This window comes from Momordica charantia (genome assembly GCF_013281855.1).
Source record: "Momordica charantia cultivar OHB3-1 chromosome 8 unlocalized genomic scaffold, Mcharantia_2.0 BLBB01000008.1, whole genome shotgun sequence".
In the NCBI taxonomy this organism is placed as follows: Eukaryota; Viridiplantae; Streptophyta; class Magnoliopsida; order Cucurbitales; family Cucurbitaceae; genus Momordica; species Momordica charantia.
Genome location: NW_028275166.1, coordinates 34,638,970 through 34,646,873, shown reverse-complemented (window position 1 = coordinate 34,646,873; position 7,904 = coordinate 34,638,970). Strand labels below are relative to the sequence as shown.

At 29.3% G+C, this 7,904-nt stretch overlaps 1 pseudogene; it reads right to left on the bottom strand.

Annotated features, from left to right (window-relative positions):
- Nucleotides 1-3,812: 3,812 nt before the first annotated feature.
- Nucleotides 3,813-4,903, bottom strand: LOC148209952 (dehydration-responsive element-binding protein 3 pseudogene; annotated as a pseudogene).
- Nucleotides 4,904-7,904: the final 3,001 nt, after the last annotated feature.

The following is a 7,904-nucleotide window of genomic DNA, read 5'->3' as shown; positions in this document are numbered from 1 at the left end:
GGAGAGATATCTTCAATGATTACTATATTGTTTCTAATTTAAAAATTTTCCTTAACTTTTTTCAAGATATTTCATTGCTAGCCCCCTCCAATTATATTTGATCTCAATTGAAAGAAAAAAAGGGAAAAAAAAAACTTCCTATGCAGTTTTTTATACTATTTTTTCCTTTATACTTTCATATAATTTATTTTCATTCTAAACCATGGTAAGTGCTCCCATTTTCCCAAAAATATCAAGCATTGCAATTATCTGCATTGAGAGTTTAAAGCATGAGTGAAAGAAATTTGTTTATTCTATTACACTGACTCCATTTTTTAAATTTATTATTAATCTGACTCAAAATTTGTACACAAAATGTAAGTTACTATATTATTTTATCCAACCAAACATACGTTGTTAGAGAGTTTGTGAAAGCTTATATCAATATTTACAAAAATCTCTTCACTTTATCTGCTGGTCTTTCTTTGATATGAAATCAAATGGTCGTCTAACCTCGTGACACGTGTAGATAAATAAAATATTAATTCATTTCGACAATGAATACATCCTTAGCACTCTAAAACCCATGTCTCTCTCTTTTCTCTCCTCCTCCCTCGAAAGATTTAGATCCCTTTTGTCCATCATTGTTGAATTGACCATTAATAAAAAAACCCATACACCATATCAATTTAATCATTAATATTTAATAGTTATGTGTGTATCTACGTATGTGTATGTATATGTATATATATAAACAAAATAGAAATATTAAAATTTTGAGAGAGAAAGAAAAGCAAAAGTGTTGGTTGTTTGGTCACTTCTGTTCCTTGTTTGGATGTGGCATAGAATTAGACATCAAGGTTTGCATTAGGGATATTGTTGGCATTGGCATATCTCCTTGTTACTTGTCAATTCTCATCATTAAATTTTATTTATTATTATTATTATTATTATTGGAACCATACACAACTTTAACTTTTTTTTTTTTAAACTTTGTTTATATAAATTGCCAAAGACTATTATTGGGGGTCCATACAACACTTATTTAATTTCCACCAACTATATTTTATGAATCCATATCCTGAAAATGACACTTGCTTGTGAAGAAGTTAATGAGACTCATGAAACCCTAAGCTAGACTAGAACCCACCCTTATTCCCTCCCATCCTCTCATAATTTTGAAAAATGGTCAAGACATATTTTCTTCTCAAAATTAATTATATAAGGACCACTTCCAAAATTTTTTTAAATGTATTGGCTATACCTATTCATCTTAATTGAAAAAATAATTTTTCGGTTTGAGTAGTAAATGTTCATAATTTTAAGAAACAAAATCGTTATTAAATGAGTCCAAGAGGTATAAAACTACCTTGCCTCTCGACATGAATTTTAACTTCTTTCAAAATATTATTGCTAATAAATTGTCTGGCTTCCCTCAAATTTATTACCATCCTCATTAACTTTTGACCAAAATTTATTATACTCTTTTAATGTCGAGTAATAATAAAAATTCAATGTAATAAAATATTTACGGTTGAACTTTTACAAGGGGATGACAAAAATTTAACAGATGCTCATCAATTGTACTTTAAGAAACATAATAATTCTAGGCTTTTTTTCTTTTGAGTTTTCAACCAAAATAATCCATGCCAAGTTGAATTTTTTGTTACTTTTTTACTAACATAGGTTAAAATATACAACAACGATGCTAAGAAACTGTGTGCATTATAATTGTTCTCTTAAAAGGAAAAGGAATAATACTTAGATGTTTACTTATCGTTGTGCTGATGATCAACAAAAATTTGACGCCTATAATAAATATGTAAAAGAAATATCTATTTTACTTATATTTCTCTCCTACTTATAAAAATATAACTGTGGTCCATAAAAAGAAGGTGACGTGGATAACAATATTGTTCTAAACGTATATTATAATTGTAAAAAAAAAATGCATTGGATTTTTTTTAAGTAGAATGTAATTGGTTGAATATAAACATAATTATGGAATTGATTGGAGCTTGACAATAATGTCAAAGATTCTATTTGAAGTGTACGGACGGCTTGGGATTGGAGGGCTCCACACAGGTTTAATTTTGAATCACAATACTTCAATTTAGGGACCTAACCCAAAACCAACAACTAACTATAATTTGTTCTCAATTATGACATCATTGATTCTCTCTCTCTCCCTCGTTTTTTTTTTCAGAACTTCCTCGTTTTTTTCTAAATTGCTTTTAAAATGTGTAATTTTTTTGGGTAAGTTAATAGAGAAGTAAATAAAATGATTACAATAACAACGATAATGTGAAGAATTTAATTTGTTAATATATAAGGTAAAAAGTATTAACTACAACATTAAATTTTTTTATTATCTCTATGATGTTTCGATCGGTAAAGTTTAATTAATTAATTAAATTTCTACAAAGGAGTTAATTCAAATCTCTTTCTACCTTAGTAACTTGAACATAATTCAATGGGTTAAAATATCTATGACTTAAAATTTGTGAATTCAAATTTCCACCCGACATGTTTTATTAAAAAAAAAATTATATTTCTACTCCCACTTGAGATAATTAGCGTGAATTTCTCTCTCTAACTAAAGTTCAAAAAAATAAAATAAAATATCGAAAATAACATAATAAAGAGAGTATATATTACATAGTTGTAATTTGTTTTTAAATCCATAAGAATAACAAAATATGAATTTGTTGCAATGTTATCTTTTTATGCTATTTTAGTAAAAATATGAAAGTGTGGACATGTTTAGGAAATACATCATTTATTACAAATTATATTTACTAGATAAAAACCTCATCATTCCACATATGATTTCAACACGTCAAGATTACAATAATTTGTGGGATCCACTCGAATTACTAGACCACAAATGTATTAGAAAAAAGTTGATCTAAGATGAAAAAATAATATTATAATAAAAACAATAGAATAGATCCAAATTTTGTGTGTGTTTTTTTTTTTTTTTTTGCTTGTGAAATTTTGTTGATTTTTTTTCAAGGAATATTCATGAGAAGATATTGGAATGTGGTAAGAAAATATAAAGGAAAAAAAAATCAAGTTTGATTAATTAGTTGGTTGAGCACTCAATTCCAAAAATCTAACCATTGGTATGTGTGGGTCATCTTACCCTTGCTCCATTATTGTATGTAAGAATGACAAGTATCGCTATTCCCTTGCTCCCTTTATTTACTTCCCTTTCTTTTTCCCCTTAATTTTGTTTGCACTTAGGAACTATTTTACTTTTAATTTTCTATTTTTAAAAGTCATGCCTGTTTATCTAATAAATTTCAATTATTTCATAGCATGCTTCAAAAAAATGTGTTAGAAAACTGCAAAAACTAGAATAAAGAAAGGTTAAGAAAATAAGGATTCCTTTTTTAAAACTAAAAAATGAAGAGAAAATCACTTCCAAACGACAGCTCTCTTTTCATCCAAGATAGAATCTTGAAAAATGAACTAAATTTATAATTTAGAAAGAAATAGAGATGTAAGATTTTTTTTCTTCTAAATTCAACAATTGTGTGGTGGGATAAAACTTTCAATTTCAATAAATATAATTGGTATTTTATTCACTATGTTTGGATTAATATAATTAAAGAAAAGATGAAAATATAAAAAATGTGTAATTCAGTTATTCCGGTGACCTCAATTATTGTAAGAGTTAACTTAATTAAGATTTAAATTCTGCCATTTTTTAATCTTTTGTTTAATTATATAACAACAGTAAAATAATAACAAGAAAGTAGGATTTAATTTTATGAGTATTTTGATTTAAGAAAACAAAAAAGATAAAAAGTTAATGAAACGGAGAGAGAGAGAGAGAGAGGAAATGAATAAAGAAACACAAGGAAGAAAACACCCATTTAGACAAGACCCCTAATTTTAATCTTTAGCCCTTTAAAAAAATTGTAAAAGGACTTCACATTTAATATAAATTATACCTAATAAAAAAAATCGAGAGATCACACAAGAAATTCACAACCAACTTGTCTGAGAGGTCAATTAATGTTACCACGAGAAAGGATGAAAGGCAGCGGGAATCACACACTCATTTTCCGGCATTCCCATTTGATCCCAAAAATATCCGTAACTAATTTCTTCTTCTTCTTCTTCTTTAGCGGTGCGATTGTGATACCACGGCTGGTAACTATACAGCCACTCGTCCGACGACTCGGAGCACACGAACTCCGTCACCGACTCGGGCGAGTCCTCGTAACTCGTTCCCAGACTCGGGAGCTCGACGATTTGGCTGAGTTCGTCCGGCGTGGAGTACTCGTCGGGCTCGGAGGTCGGCGGCGGGTGATCCATGGAGGCGGCCTTGGCGGCGGCGGACTGGACGTCGCGTGGGGAGGAGGAGGCGGGGCGGGGGAAGGAGGCGGCGAGCTCCGGGAAGTTGAGGATGGCGGAGTTGCCTTTGATGGTGAGTGCTGCCACGTCATGCGCACGCGCCGCCATTTCGGGGGTGGCGAAGGTGCCGAGCCAGATCCGGCTCTTTTTCTTCGGCTCGCGAATCTCGGAAACCCATTTTCCCCACGCCCGCATTCGGACCCCACGGTACACCGGGTGGCGGCTGTTCGCCGCCATCGGTTCGCGGCCCCGCTTCTTGGAGCGGGCGCTGCCGTGGGTGGCCGGAGAGGAGGAAGCGGAGAGGGAGTCGTTGTCGGGCATTGTGTGAAATGAAATGTGAGGATCAGAATAATACAAAAACAAAAATAAGAAAAGAAAAAGAAAAATAGTGATTAAATTGGGAAGGGAGAATTAGGAAACTGAGTTGAGAAAGGGGAAAAAGGGAAATGGGGGGTTTTAAACAACTTCCATGGCCGTAGCACTTTGCATGGTCTGTATAATTCTGACACGTAATCAACACACATTGGAGAGAGAAAGTGTCGACGGGGAAGGGGAGAGAAAGAGAGAGAGGGTACAAAGTGTAGGGCTAGATTGAGCATAAAATGAGCTGACTGTAGTAAAGTAAGGAGGAGGAATTATGAGTGCCGTGCTGACTGTAACCAAGTTAACACAGATGGGTAAAATAACTCTACAAAATTTAATTGCTTAAAAAAAAAAAAATCCCCCCTCTCTCCCTCAAAGAAGGAAAAAACATCCTCGTGTAGTAATAATACTGAGGAGTTTAACGATCTAACACTCATTTTTGTACGAACTCCGTATTGAAATACTTATATTTTTGTCGGTAAAAGATAACTATTGATATTCGTGAGCAGTACAAAAGTATATCTCTGATTATAATAGGGTTTATACACTTAATTGTGCTAAAAAAAGAAGTCAAATTTAAGGTTTTTGTGTTTAATGGGTCCAAAAAATGTTACATAAGTCCACCATGTTTACTTTTACGTTTAAACTTTTAATTTTGTGGTTTTTTTTTTATTTTTGATAATTGTCTGAACTGAGCAATACACAATATAGGGCTCCAATTTTGTGTATGATAAGTTAGGAAACTTTCAATTTTATGTTTAACAAAGTCTCTAATTTATTAGATTTTTTAGAATTCATTCACTAATTATACACAAAATAAAAAAGTTAGGGGTGTATTAGACACCAAATTCAATTTTAATACTAATATATATAAGATATATAAATTTAAAGAAAATGTCTAATAATTAAGTCCTATGAATAAAAAGGAAAAATCAATAACCTATTAGATGTTCATGGACTTATTACATAAAGTTAAAGGTTAAGAGACTTATTAATTAAATGCTTTTTAAAATTCACAAATCTAGGAGACACTTGAAAATTTAGAGACTAAATATAAGTAACTTAGCAAATGAATATAAATACTCATTCTCCGATTTGAGATTCAAATCTTCCTACCCCATTATTAAAAAATTAGTTACTACTTATTTGGTGGCAAAGATCACAAAGATTAATAAACTATATTATAGAGGCAAAATTAGAAAATTTCAATGAAATTGATACGAACATGTTGATAATAACGTTTGTTAATAATTAATGATTTTTCTTATAAATGTTCAAAGAAATGATTTTTCTTATAAATATTATGTTTATAATTATTTTTGAAATACTATATATTTATAAAATTTTAATACATAATTCATATTTCATTGTAGCTTTTTTTTTAAACATTATCAATAATAGTTTATATAATTTTATAATCTTATATTTAGTTGCAAATACATGTAGCTTTTTTTCCCTTAATTTTTGCCTTTTTTTTTTTTACATTTATCAATAGTTTATATATTTTATCAAGATGTAAAAATTAACCTGAAATGAAAACTTCAACTCTTTTCATCAAGAGATTATATTTGATATTTCAATTCAAATTCAAAAAAAAAAATGGAAAGTAGATAGAGATACACAATAATGCATCTCCAACCTAACCTAATCATGTTCTTAATATCATTAATAGTACTAAATAGTACTAATATAAGTGGTTAGACTTAGATTCTTAAAAAAAAATGGTTATAATTAAATTAAAATTTAGATTTTTTTTAGTGCAATATGTGAGGTGGGAATCGACCCCACAACCTTTTAATGGGAAGTATATGCCAATTACTATATACTAGTTTGGACAAAATTAAGAATTTTTTAATGGGAGAAAATCATGTTATAATAATATGACATTGGAATAGTTCTAACAACAATTTTGTATTTTGTATTTTGTATTTTTAAAAGTTGACAAATGTTTAAAATTTCTGTTAAACAAGTAAAAATTATTATTAATAATTAAACAAATATAACTTTCAAAATCTAAAAACAAAAAACTAAAATCGGCACGGCCTTGAACCTTTCTTTCCGTAGAACTGCATTTTTAGGAACTACTTTTTCAGTTAAAAAATGTATAAAATTTTCATAAACAATAATGAATTTATGTATTTTTAATTAACATAAAAATAATCTAAAATTGATTTATTTATGTATTATATTTTTTGTGAACAAAGATTTGAAGTTAAAATTTTCTTAAAAACTACCACAAATTTCTTAGTTCCTATTTCTGCTAATTTGGACCTAATATTGAGGTATCTATTAATAGAGATGGTGTCTATGGTAGGTCAAAGTTAGAGGATGCAGTTTCATAATTATTCTATATAGTGTTATGTAACAAAATTAGCCATTATTAATATATATTCCTAAAAAATTTAGGTGCATATGAACCGAATCTCTTTTTATTATATAATATAAGTTAAAATATTATTTTGGTCCATATATTAGTTAAATAAAATTGTTAATAAAGAAGCATAAAAAATTGTTCTTTAAACAAACTCGTAATATTTAGGGAAAAACACACAGCCTTATTGAAAAAACAAAAAGCAAAAGAATAGAAAAGAAATATGTATAATCTTACGGAACATACAAAATTTGATATATTCTCGTGTATCTTTTTCGAATGAAACATCAAATTAAGACTATTTAAATTATAAAGTTTAAAAGATGATTATAAAACTAATAAAAGTAAAGAGAAATTTAAAAATTTTCCCATGATATCCTTTTCAAATAAAACATAAAAAATTAAGATAATCTCAATTATAATAATTAAAGATAATTAAATAAAAAGCTGGGGATCGCACCATTTCTGGATAAAAATAAAGGGAAATTAAAAAAATCCCATAAAACATCGAATTAAAACCATTTGAATTATAAAAGTAAAATATAATATCGAGTGATATGAAACCACTCCCTTTCATGTGGCGAGAAAAAATAGGTTGTTAAAGGTCCGAAAAATAATATCTTGTACTTATGTCAAGGTGAGGAGACAATAAGTAAACAATTCTCAATCGTTTGTCCACAATTGCAGAACTCGGACCATTGATTCTCTTGATCGTGGCTGATAACCACTAAACGGATCCTACATTTCACTGCTATTAAATACAAGAACAATCTCAATAGCATGCATGTACACAAATTTTATTACTTGTCTTGAGAACACCTCAAAT